This window comes from Triticum aestivum, chromosome 6B, assembly GCF_018294505.1.
Source record: "Triticum aestivum cultivar Chinese Spring chromosome 6B, IWGSC CS RefSeq v2.1, whole genome shotgun sequence".
In the NCBI taxonomy this organism is placed as follows: Eukaryota; Viridiplantae; Streptophyta; class Magnoliopsida; order Poales; family Poaceae; genus Triticum; species Triticum aestivum.
The window spans coordinates 684,201,127-684,220,487 of NC_057810.1; the positions used below are offsets into that span (position 1 = coordinate 684,201,127).

General features: G+C 41.3%; 1 long non-coding RNA gene across 1 annotated transcript; it reads right to left on the reverse strand.

Annotated features, from left to right (window-relative positions):
• Window positions 1-2,846: 2,846 nt before the first annotated feature.
• On the reverse strand, window positions 2,847-6,644 carry LOC123134846 (uncharacterized). The gene is made up of 3 exons (XR_006465750.1): window positions 6,284-6,644; window positions 5,603-6,188; window positions 2,847-3,823 (listed from the first exon to the last, which is right to left on the reverse strand). It is a non-coding gene; the product is annotated as an uncharacterized lncRNA (long non-coding RNA).
• Window positions 6,645-19,361: the final 12,717 nt, after the last annotated feature.

Below are 19,361 nucleotides of genomic sequence, written 5' to 3' on the forward strand. Positions count from 1 at the left end.
AGTGGTTTCGCTTGATTATGTCGGAAAATTAATTTTCATATAGATGAAATATTGAAGTCAGATCAGTTGACAAAATACATTGTGATGTATATGATCCAATGAACAAACGAGGGTACGGTGGATAATTATGCTTCATTAATAACTTAACTAAATATGATTTACTTGATATAAATCTGAAATATTGAAAAGTTCAAAAAATTCAAAATAAAATATTTGAAAGGTTCAAAGTAATTTATAATGAGATAAGAATCATTATGAAAAAGATAAAAGGATATTTGATCATGAAGAAATTATCTAAGTCATAAGTTTAGAAAAACACTCAAATAATTATGGAATTATTTATTATCGAGCTGCCTTTATTAATCTTGGGGATATACACTTGAAATAGCAACACACACACACACACACACACACACACACACAGATATATATATATATATATATATATATATATATATATATATATATATATATATATATATATATATATATATATATATATATATATATATTGCGGGTGAACAAATCCAATGTTTTTGAAGTGGCTGATAATTACAACATGTAATAAATAACACTGTTTTGATGTCCCTGTTAACTACATAATTTAAGAAATTTCATTGTTACATGCCCACTAATTACGTACTACCAACGTAAGCAATCATGCCGCATAATCATAGGCTTAATGTCAGTAGTCATGCATTGATCCCTTCCTGAATGTTATTTCAAAACATTACTAGTCACAGAAGAACTGCATGCTTGCTTGACAAAAATCAGTACAATATACTGCTTTTCTCTACAATAATACTCCCTCCGTCCCAAAATAAGTTAACTTAGTACAAAGTTGTACTAAGGTTAAGACACTTATTTTGAGACGAAGGGAGTAACATATATGTACAGCTAGCTCTTTGCAAAGAAAAAACAACAAATGAAACAACGTCCCTTGTTGAAAAGGACGAGAGTAGCATAGAACTAAAACATGTACTGTATTTAGTAAGAAAACTTGAACATTGTTTGGTAAATTGCCAACGAGTCATTGACAGAGAGTGTCCACTATATCAGATGACTCCTATTGGTGTGTATATACAATTACGCCTAGCAGGTTTAAGAATATATGGATTGAACTTGCTGAAATTGTCTCCATGGTTCAGAATTCGTCAATCAGATGATGTAGTCTCCAACGCAAGGCATTCATTACTTGTAGATTCAACTTTTGATCTCTTGGACGAGGATGCCAAAGGCAAAACGGTTGCTGCATAACGAAAACCAGTGCCTTATACTGACTGTCTTGTTGAGACGACCACCACCATCAATATGCCTAAAGGCACAAGAATCATTAGAAATAAATCATGAGCCCATAAATTTTCTTGGGCCTAAATGTCAATCTATCAATGCTAGACTGGATATTCAAGTAATGGAAAAGTACAAAAATAATCACGTGTTGAAATATACAGCTTACAACTGCACAATAGCTATAAACGAATGCCTATGGCAGTCGAGGTAAAAAGTCGGGAAGAAGAAATTAATCATGGCCAACCCATGCGTGCGACTCATGCGAAGCGTGGGAAAAGGACCAGTTTCATGCGCCAACAAGGGGGGAAAACGGCGGGTGAGGTAACTTTATGGTGCATCAAAGGTGTTGTGAGATAAATAATGCCTGTTTTCTAACTTTTTTGGAAACAATCCCACTTGCCTGACCACCGAAAGATAAAAAGGATATTCGCGTAAATTCATGGCAAATAAATAGTGGCTTCTTTCCGATCATTTTTTAGTTAAGGACGGTTCCCATGAATCAGTTATAAACGTCTTATCCTGAAAAGAAACAGGTGACTACGACCATCCAAGTGAACCATGTATATATGTTGTATCTACAACATTTAATCTGATCATTTTGTGGCCTAATTGTCTAACAAGTTGCTTTGTGGACTAATCAACCTCATTTTGATCAACGAAAAAGTTGAAACTTCGCGCTCATTTTGGCTGCCTACAAACCAGGTAAGCAAATTTTCATGTAATAAAACAACACTTCACAATTACTTTAATAACTATACTATCAGGTGGTAATATACATCTTTAACTGAATCAGCAAAGTATTAGCTTATGTATCGTGCCACATAACTGATGTTGTGCAGACAACATGCTTGATTCTTACCAATTACCATAATTGCCAAGCTTACACAACTTTTTTAGAGAACTCACCATTTGGACTACCTAGTTCATATAACTAAATTTCTGATCACCAGACCGATTTCAGTGTCAGGTACGTACATCACTATGCGAAAGCACAACACCATCCAGTGCCATAAGGGCCCCATGGGTAAGCAATCTGGAACACAATTACAAACACACTTACAAGACACAATCTTCAAGCCAATAAAACTAGCAAGAAGGGTGAACCTCACTTCCCTGAAAAGAGATTGCTTCAGTGTGTCGGCACCTGTTTCTAGTACCACTCTTTCCATTCCAGAACCTAATGCAAACTGGATGGACTGGAGCACGCAATGGCTTCTACATAATGAGTGTTAGATCCATACCTGCATCCAAGATTGTCCCATGAAGGTCACGATTGCAAAAGGCCCACCCTCCATTACTAGTAGCCTCATGAAGGAACCATTATCTATATTGATATTCATCCAACAAGGAACGTGAATTTTTTTGTTCAAATCTTACCATAGCAGAGATTTTCAGTTTGCCTGGGTTCTCCAAAAATTGTTCTACCAGACTTGCAACATTGACACCACAGCAGCAGGTAACACTGAATTCTCTCCTGCATTGAAAATCATTGTGAGCAGATCAAATGTTCCAGAGTAGCCGTACAACGTTGAGTGTTTTGCATTTGGTGCCTGAAACAGCAGAAAATATTCCGTAAGTATCCCAAAAAGGGTACTGAAAATGGAGTATATGAAGAGAGAAATATAATAAATATATAAATAACCAAAGGAAGCACATAAAAGAATGAGAATCTATATACCTAAACAGAAGTATATTTCATAGAAAAAAATGGGTATAACCACAGTTGTTTGATCAGTTTAAGCTCATAGTAGCTGCTACTTTCACTAAACTGACCGAGAATGCTTGGTTCTCAAATGAAAATGACACAGGCTAATATTCGAAACTCCAACAACACTCTTCAGTGCAAATGTATCAGCATTAAATTGGACCACTCACCCGCACCAATTCAGTTCAAGTGGTTTGAAAAGATGTTGTCAATTGGAACATACTCCCTCCGTCACATAATATAAGAGCGTTTTTGACACTACACTAGTGTCAAAAATGATCTTATATTATGGGAAGGAGGGAGTAAGTTTTTTTAGCTTTTCATATATTGCAGTTATAATCTTTTCAATGCATACCTGATTAGTTTTATGAAGTATTAGGGACTAAAATCTGAGTAACCACCAGAGATAATGTATAGAATTTGGTAATTACAAAGCGGATTATCCCTCTCGATCAACTCATCAGATAACTTGTCCACATCAAGCAAATGAAAAACTTAAGTCACCAAATATTTACAGATCAAGAAGTGGGATGAGACCTCAGAGGACTGAATGAGCAACCCATGATACACCTTTGTACTCATCCCCAAATCGGCTTACATCCCAACTTCGTGTACCCTCAAATCGATATTTTACATGGTTACACATTCCAATGTAATGTGGAGGCCATGAATAAAATGCTAATGGATTTCTCCGATAACTTTTCTAATTAGTTTTTCAAGTCATTTATCAGGCAATATGTTACAGAGTAGTGCCATTTAGTAGCAGCCGAGCTTCCACGTCACAGAGCGTAGGAATTGTATGGAAACACTGCTCTATATCAGCATGGCCTGGAATAAACATGTTATGGCGCTGCTAGAAGGAGGGCGCGAGAGGGCCGGCCGGGGACCTTTTTGCCCACGGCCGGACAAGAGGGAAGGGATTTCCTTCTTAATTCTTGCTTGATTAGATTGATACATCTTTTCTCTTTATATAGAGAGGTTTACTTGACTCCCAAGCACGGCTTACTTGACCCCTAAGCAAGCGACCCTTATCTCTAATTAACCCTAAGACTAACAAGGCCCATTAGGCCCATTACGTACTCTGACACTACATCCCACCTGGACATGCAGCTTGTCCTCGAGCTGCAGCCTAACCAACTTATAACCATGACTCGATGCAACACAAACCTAACACCTAAAAAATAAGCCTTTTACATCTCGGCTTATGTTATTACTCTCAACCTGAAATAGACTGTGACGCTTTATTTTGGACGTGCACGTGTACAGCCACCTGGATCCCATGGACACCACCTGGACAAAAGGAGTGCATGTGTATGGCTGTTGGTATGCACTGCACAGGGAAGAGTGGAGGGCTTGTGATGGAGAATGTCGAGGAGGGGTGCGCCCCCCCCCCCCCCCCAACCACCGACGTCGCAGACTTTGAGGTCGCTGCCCACGAGGAAAACAACATGCTCGCCGCCAGAGGGGGAAACCACATGCCCAAGATCCCCAACGCAGCGGACGAGATCGAGGTCCTTTGCGCAGCGAAGGGCAACTTGAAGGAGCGGCAGCTGCAGACCACACATCTCCCGCACACGCCGACGCGCTAGGAGGCTGCGCGCAGCAGCCTGCAGCCTCACCGCCGCCGACACGTGGCGGGTAGCGATTCAAGACGGAAGCGGTGACGGCGACGGCAGGGACTTGATCTGCTGGATGTGGACGCCCAGGGATGGCGGCGGCGCTGATGGGAACGAGGTCGTCGCACTTCCGTCGTAGGGCATCTCATACTGGGCGGTGGAGCTTACCGACGGTGGCTGCTGCAGCTGCAGCGGCTGCTGCACTGTCACGCCGGGCAGCGGCAACGGATGCTGTGTTGGAGCGCTGGGCGCGGCGAAGGCCGCCAGGAGCGGTGGCTACCACTGCAGCCAGGGCTGGGCGGTGGTGGTGATGGATGGCAGCTGCAGCGGCCTGGCGAGCGCGGCGAAGGCCGCCTGGTGCGGCGGCTGCCACGGCAGCCACGGCGGCGCGGGGGTGGCGATGGGCGGCGCAACCGCGTGCGGCTCGTAGGACCCGGTCAAGGACAGGTGGATCTCCTGGACCGCCTGGGTTAGGTCCCGCAACACCCCGGACACCTCCTCCCAGGTGAGGACGGCGGGGGCGGGCGCGACAGAGGATCCCGGCGCGGGCAGGAGCGGGGCGACGGTCGTGGTGGTCGCCGGAGGTGACCAGGTGACCGGCAGCGGAAGAGACGGGCTTGGTGGCGGTGAAGACATGATCGAACCGAAGCTAGCTGATACCAAATGATTACGGCGCTGCTAGAAGGAGGGCGTGAGAGGGCCGGCTGGGGGCCTTTTTGCCCACGGCCGGGCAAGAGGGAAGGAATTTCCTTCTTAATTCTTGCTTGATTAGATTGATACATTTCCTCTTTTTATATAGTGAGGTTTACTTGACTCCCAAGCAAGCTTACTTAACCCCTAATCAAGCGACCCTTATCTCTAACTAACCCTAAGACTAACGAGGCCCACTTGGCCATTACGTACTCTAACAAAACAGCAGACTGAGCATTAGAAAGTGGTCCTAAGAAAAAAAACAATCACAAACAAGCATATACTGTAAACTTCAAATAACCTCTTCAGGTAGGACATTCAGTCTATGATCTATTCAGACTGCAGACTCGACAGAAATCGAACACCGATTTAGCAATTTGGGAAGAACCGGCTTGCAAGAAGTTGCATTAGACCTTCTTCCGTTGTTTCAGAAAAAAAAAAAGGAAAATTGGAAGAACACAACGAACAGAAACAAAGTGAAAATTGATTGGAACTTGCACTCCCGTGCGCTCCCCGCCTGCGCCCTTGCAGCTTCCTCCAGTGGAAATTAGAACAGAAACGAACAAAATTGAAGAGGAAATTAAACGACGGGATCGGGATTGCTCACATCCTCCCGTGCGCCAGTTGCTATCTCGTGGATTCCTCCATTGGCAGATGAGTATTAATACTACACACATGAAGACACACTCAAACCCACGCACCACACTCAGAAACGGATCTGAAACACAAGCTGCACCTCAAATGGCTGGCCATGGCTGCTGCCACTCTCCACAGCCAGGGGACTGCACGGGCTTCACCCCGTTGGCACCCACTTTCCACGCCTCCTCGTTCGCGCAAGCTACTGCCCACTTCCCAGGAAGATTCTTCTCCGTTTTCTGCCTGGACAGCTGCAATTGCGGGCAGAAAACGCGAGACACTCGATCGGTCAGAAAATCAAAAAAGAAAAAGATCCTGTAAAAATACGTTGGACTCGGTACGGCACCTGCACACACCCACCGCAGAGCCGCCGCGACAGCCACATGAGGTCCGCCCGCTGACATCAAGCCAGCCGCCGAGCACCACACCGCCCGGCCTGCCCGCCGACCACAACGCCAACCGCTCACCGCATCGTCCGAGTTAGAACGGGGAGTGGGCCGCCGGCACCTAGCAGTATTGCTGAGCACCTCCGAAGAATCGCCGCCGAGCAGATCCATCAGCCGCTCGCCACGCACTATTCCCAGTGGAGACTCGATTTTTTTAGAATGTGACGGGAATGGGAAGTGGGCTCCCCTACTGATCCGAAAAGAAATATTACCAGGATACCAGGAGAATTTTACGGCGGTAGAGCGGTGTCTTGGCTTGGTTGAACCAGCCCGCGTACGTGTTGGCCAATCGACCAGGGTGATGAATAAGTTATTTTTCACCCTGGGTTAGTAATAGACTTTCTATATATAGAGAGAGAGGGGCCCGCTAAAATGAGCCTGAGCGCATTCTACATATTCTGCGCTCCGATGCACCCGCGTGCGAGCGTGCAACGCTGTTCAGTTAATTAACCATCAAAAGAAAACAAGACATCTGGTCCGCTCCACTCCTGCCTGCAAACTGAACGTAATTACGATAGTAGTATATGGTAATCCAAAATGACACTTTTACGAGGACTTACATTCGTGGAACGGTAGTAATCTGAAGTAGTAGACAATTACCATATGTCTCCATTAAAAATATTACTGTACTAAGTAATTTCACTCTATCCGATACGTTCCTGGAAATCACCCACATGCGCGCACATGAACCATAGTAATCTCGTTTCCCTGTCGTAACAAGATTACCATTGTCCCACGAAAATAATACATTACCATCCAATTGTTTCTTTACGGGCATTACCATCTAATTGCTGGTTCTTTACGATGTGCCCAAAATATTATGAGATGGTCCGATTAGGTTGGGTGGGAGACCAGATGGTGCAGTGACAACCTTTTGAATTACAATTATTATATCTACTGGAATATTTACTACTCGTAGTTTGCTAAAGAAAACGCTAATTAGGCAAGTGGGGAAACGGTGATTACAATTATTTTTACTTACTATTATTTTTTGCCTCTAATTTTTAGTACTCATACTATTATTTTTTGCCTCTAATTTTTAGTACTCATCCACTTGCATCTTTGTTTTAGAAAATATCTCAGCCTTATACATTTACATGAAACTAAAATTTGCCTTTTTTTTATTCGCAAAAAAAAAATTGCCTTTGACAAGACTGAATTGCCATTACTATCTATATGCACATTAGCAAGTAATGGTAATTGGCTTTGTAGGGAGCAGTGACACAAACACCCTCAAGTGAAACTCTAAAAATATTTACCATCAAGTGCGTTGTCCATGAAGAAAGTAAAATTATCGTCCAATTTTAGTATGCGTTCCACATACCTCACGACACACACATCCATTAAAACTAGATTCGTTTACTAGTTCGATCTTGAGATATGCACATGTATAGACTAGTGTCATTTATGATTGATGAAGAAAAATTACTATTAAATTTACGAACGAAAATAATCATTTACTAGAAGCAATGTCTTTCTTATTGTAGCATTACATGTGAAAAAAATTAGTTTAGCATTGGAGGACGGGGCAGTGTTGACTAGTGGTCAGTAACAATTTTAATTCAATACTATGCGTTGCCAAAACTTTACCATTACCAGTGACGGACCAGCGTGGGATCCGATAAAGTTTCTAATCTTGTTACTATATAAGATGGCTTTTTTACCATCATTACCAAAGTAGTGATCAAACGTCACAAGGCGGTGGTGCACTATGGTCCTAGTAACGGATTTTAATCCCATTACCATATACTTCCTCCATTCCGATTTACTCGTCGTGGTTTTAGTTCAAAGAGGGAGTATATGCTAGCCTTTTATGATCATTAGCTATACTAGTAAAGATGCCCGTGCGTTGCAACGGGAAAACGCAACGTTCAAGATGTGAGAACAAATATGATAAAGACAGAAGTACCCTCGGGAGCTCTTGAGCCGAATCTTCGCAAGCCTATCTTTTGACATGGCATTAGATCCGATATTCATAATATTGAAATTCAGTATTATCAGAATACAGGCCCTACCCTTGAATTTACAAGATACCCTTTTTTCCTCTCCATGGGATTACATCCCGAGTTATTGTGAAAATAAAAACTAAACAGGTTATGGAAGTCAATATTCTCGCATTTATTGCTACTACACTGTTCATCTTGAGATTTGGGTCTACTATTCATCCGGAGTGGTTATATGTGGGGATTTGGGCTGGTTTTTAGGGATGCCCGGATAGCCTGGACATCTACGACCCATTTGGGGAGCTCGTCCGGGTCACCGGGCCGTCGGCCCGTCTAGTTTGGGTAGTCCGGCTGTAAAATGCTCTATTGTGATCGAGATATAAGAACCCTTCATGAATTCTCAAGCCGAATCTTCACAGTCCTATCTTTCAACATGGCGTTGTCTGCACCATCAGATTTCCTTGTGTTTTAGAATCAAAATAACTATGGTGAAAACTACATAATTTGTACAGAAAGATTATTTCAATTTATTTGAAACTAAAATACCGTGGTACATGAAAAAACTATCAAGTGTGAGCGCAAAATATCGTACACACAGAAAGGGAACCTAATACTAATGTTGTTCCCAGTATATGATCAGACCATCTCATCGAGTACACTGTGTGTTCTCTCTCTGGATGCAGGTGAGACAAATGTTCAAGCTCATATATAGATTTTATATTGGAATTGATGTATACAAAGCTGTGCTATGCATTTTGGTTGCACTGAAAGAGGGATCACAATTCTGCTATATACGTTGCCATTTTCGAATTCAATTTCAAAGAACAAATCACATGTTGAAGTACATCTTTGCACCCAAACCGTACACGTTCCAGTTGTGGAATTCAGAAGGCTACGGACAAACAAACACAAATTAACCAACACCCGTTTTACTGAATCAATCAACGCAAGCTGGCCATGCTACATATAGGACGGAATAAGATCAGTTACGTGGGGATCGCCCTGGTGACACACAAATACATAACCTTGGTCAGGAGGCCCATGATGTGGTGGCCCTTGCCGTGGAGGAACATGTACACCACTGCACCTAGGAGTCACTCCATCACATCAAGTGCCACGCATCCAACATAAAAAAGGTAAGTGCCATACATTCAATATCTTTACCCTGAAACCAAAATTTCATCATGTGAAATACATTGTCACTGTATACTTTGTAAAAGCGGATTGGCCATTATCATATGGTTCACCGAAAGTAAATTTGAAGGATTGTAACTAATTTGTTAGAATTGAACTTTTCTTTTATCAAAAGCCAGAGAATTCCAACATTACAAAGATGCTTGGGGAATTCACTAAGTTCGAAGATGTAACATAAATGTCCTAAGCAATTCAAAGGGGACCAAGTTGGATATTACCATTACAGTATACAATTAATTTTGAGTGATAAATGTCAAGCAGAATAACATATGAACTACCTAGATCAATATACATGAGTGAGCTGTTAAAAAACATTCTGAATTCCATGAAAAGATCATTTTCATTGTATATTGGAGAATATCATTAGGTAATTTAGCTTTTATTGTGGATAATAGCAAGCATGCATTCACCACAGTGGATATTTTTCACTTTAGCTTATAGGTAACATGTATGATGGAAAGAGGACAAATGTTGCAAGGCCTTGGGAGGAAAAGAAGTTTCATGTGTGTGATGACACTTCTGGCATGATCTTTATTTTCATGCTCCTAGGTCAATGAAAACTATGCAGCAAAGATGGACTTACCATGCAACACGGAAGCAATCAACATTGTATCTCAAAAAAAATTCTTTTATAATAAAAAATCTCAAAGGACAATAAGGTACTTCCTCCGTCCCACAATATAAGATGTTTTTGCAAGCTAACATAGCTTGCAAAAACGTCTTATATTATGAGACAGAGGGAGTATTAAATTGGTGAAGATTTTATGAAGAGAAACTCAACATAAAAAGTTATTACTCTAGTTAAATGTCGGGGAAATCTGAGGAAATAAGTTGTTAAATGTACACCGCAAAATGTACCAATGTGCTTAAAAAGAAGTAATGAATGCTTGCTATATACTCCATGCTATAGCATGCCACAACTGCATATAGTTCTTAATCCATGCTATATTGTCTTCTATAGGTGGATGAGCATGATGCTCCAGGCCAGTACCAAACGACAAAAAAAAAGTTCACGTTTGAGTAAAACAACTACTGGCTAATCTGTATTCATAGGTGCAGTCCTTGTTCTGGAGTGTAGAAAAGAGCCACTGTTTATTAACTTTATTTCCTAAAAAATAATATACTATTAAACATATTCTCTTGGAGCATGCATGAGAAGCATAGACTACACCCTGATCAATGATTCCGAAACATATTTCTTTGGGCATCTCAGTTCATAATAACACAAACCTGAAAAATAATAAATTCTGAAATGTTCAGTGCGCTACTATGCCAGAATGGTTAAAGAACGTGCATACCAGCAAAGTAGAATATATATAGCTCTCTATAAACCTGGAAGAACAATAATTTTGAAGGCTCGAAGGTAAAACTGAGCTTGAATTAATATATTAATTATTAAAAATCAAGAAGATGAGAGGGGAAGAGAGAAAATAATAGAACAGTACTATGCGAACGACAAAACTGCGTTCAATATATGGCTGACACACTGTGGCCACCATCGGATGTAGTTGGCCAACACTTCTACCCCCCTCAATTTGAAAAAGTGGCAATTGTTCAATTTATTGCAACACAGGTGCACATGAAGAAGAAAGAACTAAGTCAAGAAAACAGAATGCAACACAGGTCACAAGAAAATCTTCTAAGTAACAGATGCAGGGCTGCACTATGGTTCCGTAGCATATTTACTGTACCTCACATATTCTTTTTAGTATTCACTGCAATCACAAGGTCTCCGAATTTCGGGTGCAATTTACATTACTTGAAATTTGAAATAATTTATTAGCATGCCACAAACTACTAAAAAATTAGTCACTTGGACAATTCACCAGATCCAAAATTAAAATATATATTCAGAACATAAAACTTCACACTGGAAGACAGTTGAGAAATCAACTGATACTAAGAAATGAACACAGCAAAGGGTATATATATTTTACTACAAACCACAACATGATGCGGATCATCACTACCAAAAGAAAATGGGCATTGTCATGGATAGAGGTAGGATAACCAATTTCATTGGGAAAAAAGGAGGTAGGATAACCAGTTGCATACATTGCCACCAACTGCCACTACTAAACATTTCAGAAGCTCCTTGCCAGGCTTAGAATGCTGGCACCCAGAAACATAAGGCAAAATTACATAATAAAACAGACAAAGTAGTTGATTTAAAGACCAGATTCTTAAGGCAACTTTAGATGGTGTTCCACGAACCTGGTCTTGAGGCACAAGAACACAGTTCAACGCCCTCAAAAGATGCCGGGGACAACGGTCTGATGGCGTACAGTCTACCATTTGCTATTTAGTGGCGAGTTTCAGTCGGTGAAACAAAAATCGCATGGCAAATCCAGTGTAATGATTAAGCGTATTTGTGATGATGGACTAAAGGTGTGCAAGTCTAAGCTGCCCCAAAAGGAGCCAAGCCGGCCTAAATATGGTTCGCTGCATAATGTGCAACAGTGCCTCAAAAAGGTTAAGAAAATTATGTGCACCGTTGCACCGCAAAGAGACCTTGTTGGAAACTGAGTTGTTAAAGAAAAGTGTGAGAAGAAGCCAGAAAAGTATTTCTGTCCATGATTAAAGGAGATACTTAGTCCAGGAAATGTACTAACTGTTGTTCTTTGACGCTTTGTTCATGCCTCGGGCTGGGACACGTGTGGACTTTGTGCCTTCTCAGAAACCATTGCACGTTTTGTGGATATGTCATGAATGGATAACATAATTTTAAGAGCTCCTTAATATCTAGGAATACCAGATTGTACTCTTTAGGTAATGCCTGAAATTCTTACTGTTTCCTAAGCATCCCAGCTGCGGACTATGTTAGTTTAAGAGTAGAGTAGAGACCGATGTTATTTACCTACTACAAGCATCCCAGTTGGCAAAGACAATCCTAAGCAGATTTAAGGAGTAATGAAACCCGAGCAGAATAGAATTAGTCTCTAAATGAAGAAGAAAACAACACATGTAATACAACATATAAGGCATCCCCAGTGTAATGATTAAATAGGTGAAATATTGATCAAGTAGGAAAACAGGGTGATACCGTCATATTCTCAGTCTTTGATTTCTATACCAACAGTCCTGGGCAATGACATCTAAGGTTTTGAGACATGAATGACTACTGATGCTGGTTCGCCACTGATTCGTGTTCCAAAACTTGACAACAAATTAGACAGAACAACTACATATGAATTATGCCGACCAGGCAGCCATGTGATATATGACAGATTCTTAGCTTGTTGTCATACTTTGTCGAGCAATCCAGTACATTTTGTCCCTACAAATCCTAGCTTTCCAGGAGCACAGATTTGCAGAACTTTTACTCAAAGTATCTTGCGTTATTATTCAGAATATGACACTTGAGAAATCATATACATTGATGCTAGAGCTGGCATGATGTCCAGGCAGGAAAGTAACGTAAGTAAAGAAAACTAAATGTTGCATGCATGTTTCCAACTAAGTGCACTTCCCAGATTCTAGGGAAGATAAATAACATTGAAATCGATACCACTACAGTGACATTTCATCAGATGCTACTCCCCAAATATACCGACCATGTAGATATTCGCCAAACTGAAATTGTGAGTAATCTGAAGTAGCACCAATTTTTCAGAAAAAATAAACTGAAACAGGGGTAGATCTGAGGGGGGCAAATCAGTAACATTCATTATGTAGCAGTGCAAACATAGGAAAATCGGTTGAATTCATCGATCATACAGTGGTGCACCAACTACAGTAACATCAAAAACAACTACTGTGAGGAACACAGGCACCACAAGTTCACAACCAAAGCAGCAGGGCTGTTTTTGAGGGGGGGTCGAGGCATTACATACCTCTGGTGACAACCCATTGATGAGATCGCTATTGACGCCTTCCTCATAAGATTAGCCTTGTCCAGTGGTTGTGGTCGTGAACTCGTGATAACATGGAACACCAAAGTAAAAAAACAACAGAAAATTACCTTCGGTCTATTGGGTCAATTGACCGACAGTTGGCATTCAAACGGCTGTACCAGTAGTATTTCTCAAAGAAATAAAAACCTACTATGTAATGCAATGTAGCATAAATGGTGGTGGATTCACGGAAGGCATCAGTCACTACTAAATGTTTTTTTTTCAACATGCTCATTACTAAATGCTTGCACGAGGTTCCTGCACAAGGTTTATGCTAGTAAAGCTTGCAAGTCTTTTGTGTTATTCTATCCACCACAAGTCTATTGGATCAATTGACCGAACAATTGACATTCAAACGGCTGTACCAGTAGTGTTTCTCAAAGAAATAAAAACCTACTATGTAATGCAATGCTGCATAAATGGTGGTGGATTCACAGAAGGCATCAGTCACTACTAAATGTTTTTTTCAGCATGCTCATTACTAAATGCTTGTGCGAGGTTCCTGCACAAGGTTTATTCTAGTAAAGCTTGCAGGTCTTGTGTTATTCTATCCACCACAATTCCAGAACAGTGACAATCACACAGAAATAGGTGCTGAACCATCCTTCGTTACATTACTTATTTATTAGATTCAGATCGGATAAGTAACAATGACAGTCAACCAAATAACATTCCTAAATTATGCAGACTAACCTGAAACTGTTTTTAGATGAGCTAACCTGAAACTTTTAAGCGGATCTGAAACTAACCTGAAAGGAAAGATATATGGGGTGGAGCTGGTGGCGTGGAGGTTGGGCCTGATCCTGCCTTGGAGGGAGAAGACGATCGTACGAGCTCTCCTCACTCCACCGCAGCCGGCGTCGTGCTTCCTCGACTCCGCTCCACGAGCGCGGGGTGGTGTGGCCGATGTAGGAGAGGAGACGGGATGGAGGTGGGGGAGCTGATAAACGGCTGCGGCGCCCAATCCTATTTCGCTAGAGAGAGGCGTGGGTCGGGAGAGGGGGCAAACACTCGCCGGGGTCGGCCGGCGGCCGGCGCAGCACCGGATCGAGCGTCGCCGGGGTTGGTCGCCGGCTGAAATCGGGAGGCGTGGGAGAGCCCGTGCTTTTTTTTTTCCTTGTGGGCCGCGGGTTCAATATTGGAAACTACAGGGGGAGTTTAGAAAACAGCCTGAACGAAACGTTTTCCTCACTTAATAAAGGACCGCGGGTTGAATATCAAACAATACAGGGGCTTTTCTGCAAAATTGCTACGACATTGGCGACGACCAGAGGCAATATCTGCTTTATTAGTAGGTATAAATAGATAAATAAATAAACAGGTAAAGATGAAGATATAGGTGAGGCCGAGTCGCGCAGAGGAGCGATTAGCACAATTAGAGACCGGCACGCACGATAAGGCGTTTTGGGCTCTCACTTAGTTTAACGTCACCGTATATATACACACTAAACTGAACATCGTCTTATAGTCTGGCAAGAATATACCATATAAATTATGGAGTACATGATCTAGACAAATGTTAATTTGTAGGTTATCCCAAATATGTAATTGGGTATTCCTTCTACTAAAAGTTCAAAGACAAAAGTGTTTGTCACAAAGAATGATTATTTTTGAGAAAGAGTTTTAGTACAATTTTATAAATATTATCGAATCACTAGCAAAAGTAAACGGAGTTAACAGATTGGAAATTGCTCCGAAAGTTTTTGGCAAAACTAAAAGTCAGAAGTTACTACATCTGATGTAGAAACTCTAGTGAAAGCTTGTAACTGAACAGCATAGATCAGGAAGAGTTAATGAACCTCCTGAATAATCTCACAATTGGATATTCGTCTTAGAAGAAGATGAACCTGCGCACTACAAGGAAGAGATAGTGGCACCTAGCTCAAAGGAATGGCTAATAACCATACACACCAGAATGGAGTTCATATATAATTAAGTTTGGAACTTAATTGATCTTCCAGAATGTATATTTCATATACGACAATTAAGTTTGGAACTTAGTTGATCCTTTGAAAGGAATGAAGTATGGAATGGATATCAAAACTAGTTTCCTAAAAGGAAATAATGTATGTATGATACAGTCATAGTAGGTCTCCCAGATTAGCTTAACCCAGGGAAGGTCAACACGATTGAAGAATTTGTGGAGGTTTTTCATCAACAAGGATTTATTGTGAGTAGCAACATCAAGAATGCCAAGACCTCCTTGCACTTTTGGCATACAGACTTTATCCTAGGCAATTAAGGCAGTACCCTTCTCATCCATTCCAAATTTTCTCTAGAAGCAATGTTTAAGGTATTTATTGATTTGATCTATCACTGCAACAGGAACTGCAAGAGAGCATATGAAGAAGGTTGGCATTGAGGAGAAAACTGACTTAATAAGAATCAATCTTTCATCATAGGAGAGGAGAGTGGAGCAGCCAGACTGCAGGGGGTTAAAATCTTCAATTCTTGGCCTGCTGGTGTTTAGTGGAGAGCCCTAGGTATGTGAAATGAAATCCACCAATTTGGCATCCAATACTGGCAGAAAGTGTCATCATTCTCTCTTGGGTAACATTTATTGGCACCATCACAGATTTGTCATAGTTGTTTTGCAGACCAATGAAAGCAGCAAAGTGCTGAAGAAGGTTTTTAATGTGAGTGGGCCGAGATATATCTGCAGGCATGACAAGAATTGTAAAAACTCCACAATTGATGGGGTTTTAGTTTCCTTTTGAAAAAAAAATGCTTTGTTTGTTCTTATATCTAAACGCTAGATCCAAATTAAACCCTCGTCAAAAACCCAACTTAATCATGCAGCAAGTCAGCTGACCGGCCGGCACCCGAACTTGCCGGGGCCGGGCAATGCGGGCGGCGCCTGCAAGAGCAGACACAAAAAATAGACGTTGCATGTGTTTAGCGGTTGAGAGTGCTGCGCTTTAGCAAGTCTTACACTACTGATTAACAATCCAGTGGCCTAAACAATTGATCATGGCCCAACTTTTGTGCAAGCATCCTCCCATTTAGGGCGACATGCAAGGACGGGCTCTATATATATTCAAGTTAGTTAATTAACGACAGTGATCCGGAGACATGTGCAAGTAGAATCAGTTGTTTAATTTCTTCAAAAAAAAAAGTATTAGTTGTTTAATTCTGTCATGTAGCTAACTAGACATTAGCGCAGCAAACACTGAGACGTGTTGCAAAGCAGGATGCATATATACAGGCACCATCTTTCATGAGTTTAAACGCTCCAGTTCAGACGACGACTTAGTTAGGCTCTCCGCTCCACACTCTCTCTTCTGAGCTGAAGACTGAAGTATAGTGCAGTGCAGTACTCACTTGGTCAGCGATCTCTGACAGATGAGGAGTCGCAGTTCCAGCTACTTGCCACTGGCTGCAGCGGTGGTCTTGCTTCTGGTACTGACGGCGGCCATGGAGGCTGAAGGCATCCGGCTAGACGCCGAGACCCGGGCTTCAGTCGGCAGTAGCAGCAGCAACCCAGTGCACAATGTAAGTAGTGGTTCTGATGATCTTTTCATTCGTCGTCGACCTTAATCTTTGGATAGTTTCTGCAGATGCTAATTAACTTGCTTGTATTCGTGATTGCAGAAACCAAGCGATGATTTGGTCAAGGGTTCTACCACTGGCTCGGTAAGCGAGAGCGAGGCGACGAGAAGCGCCGGTGCGGTGAAAGAAGTTAGGGCAGTGGCGCACGTGCCGGAGTTCCATGAAGACTACTACGTTCGAACTGTTCACAGTTCCAGGCACCACTGACCAAGCACTAAACAGCTAGCTAGTTGGTTAGTTGGTCGCAGCTGCTGCAGGCTGCCACTCATTCATGGTTGGAAAGGTTACATGTAAGCTTAGACAATTAACAGTAACACATGGTGATAGTGACAGGAATAGCAACTGCAGAGCTAGCTTATTACCTCCCCTTCTGCATCCATGCAGACTGCAGTGTAAGCTGGAGAAGGAACAGTTTTGATTTACTACCCCTTGTCAGAGAACACAACTGAAGTTCAGAGTTCAGTAATCTGGCAAAAACGACCATGCACCTGCGCAGAACAGCTACTAGTACTCGTCAGTTGTTTTACCTTCCGCGGGGACTCGTCAGCTGGTCGGTTAACTGCCGGTAATCGTTGAGTGTGGTACGTTGGAGAGTACATCTACGCTGCCGGCGATTAGTTTGTGGACATTATTCCGAGTTCGTAGCCACTAGCCAGTACCAACCCCAACATTGCCGGATATGCTGCAGTGTTGTTCGCTGGGTATTCTATACCCGCCCTCTGTTTTTGGCACATGCTCAATGCTAACTACTGCATGATTGATTGAGCTACCCACCTTTTGCAAGGCACGGATAAAGTGGTGCGAACTGTAACGGATGTTATACATGGCGTTCTCAAGACAGGGAAAAAGGAACGTGTTGATAAAAGGCAAAAATAGGTAATGCAGAGATGTTCCATAAAAGGCGCAGATATGTTGTTCTCATTTTTGCTGCCATGGCAGCATTTGCCTGTTGTTGTTTGGTTGCCATGGTAGTATTCCTTCACCGTTGTTGGTGCCATGCCAGCATATTCATTCCAAACACCGTTTTTTCGGCTTCCGCCCATTTCAGTCAAATCATTAGCTTTTTCCTTGGTAGAATGACATTGTGTCGCCCAGGTGTCATATGTGGTTCGTTCACGGTTTCCTAACATCCGCCTGTTTTCGACCATATGACCCCTTTTCCATGGTCTCGAACAGTGTTTCATGTCACCGTTGTGTGTCGTTCCCTAAGTCGATTTCTCAGCTTGTCAACATTCGCTTAGATAGAAGTGCACATCTTATGTTGTTGCTATGTAGAGCGGCGGTCATAGCTCAACAACCATTTCAGGAGATCTATGGGCTGCTAACTTCAAACATGGGAGCCAACAAGACTAGTAGAGATCTCGGTGTGTCCTTGAGAAAAAAAATAAATTTATCGATTTGGTTAAGCCGGTCAAATTGATCAAAGGTAATGCTACTGGTGGAACATCCCCTACACGACAAGCCATTGCTTCTTCGTCGCATCAAGGAGAAGAAATAAAAAAACACAATTATAGACAAAGACGCTACTATTGCCATCACTTCGACGAAGCCAGAGGACCTGTATTCATAGGTCGTATCATTTCCTTTGTTAAATGATATCGTCGTAGCATCGCCGCAAAATAATACGACCTAAGGTTTATCCAAGGTAGTAGGATTCACTAGAAAAGGATATGCCTAACACGGAATCGCGTCAAGGAACACTCTACTGGGCCGGCCCAGTAGCAAGACCGAGTGTAGGCTTCGATTTTCTGTTTCTTTCAGTTTTCTGTTTGGTTGTTCATTTGTTTTTTTAGTTCGTTCTTTATTTCATATGGTATATATTTTTAGTAATATCCTAAATACACATTTAATTTTTTTATTTATTCATTTTTAAATAAAATCATAAATATAAAAGATGTTAATGCAGTGTAATTTTAAAGAATGTTTATATCATTCAAGAAAAAAATGGTGGCATTTAAAAATGTCTACCACAAACTGAAAAATGTTTAACACATACTAAAAAAATATATTTTTGAAAAAAAATGTCAGTCATGTATTTTAAGAAATGTTCAATATGTGTAAAAAAATTGTTACTGGTGTATACAAAAAATGCACAATGTGTATGAAAAATTAGACGTAAAAAATATATTTAAAAAATGTTAATAATGTACTCCATTTTTGTTTGTCATGTATAAGAATAATGTTTCAGATGTGAACAAAAAAATTACAATGTGCGTGAAAAATAGGCATAAAAACATATATTTGAAGAAAATGTTTATCATGTCTTCAGAAAAGGTTAAATATGTGTAAATAAAAAAACATAGAAGTCAAGACATATATTTGACAAAAGTGTTACTCATATATTTAAACAATGCCCATTGTGTACAAAAAATGCTTCAGATGTATACCAAAAATTTACA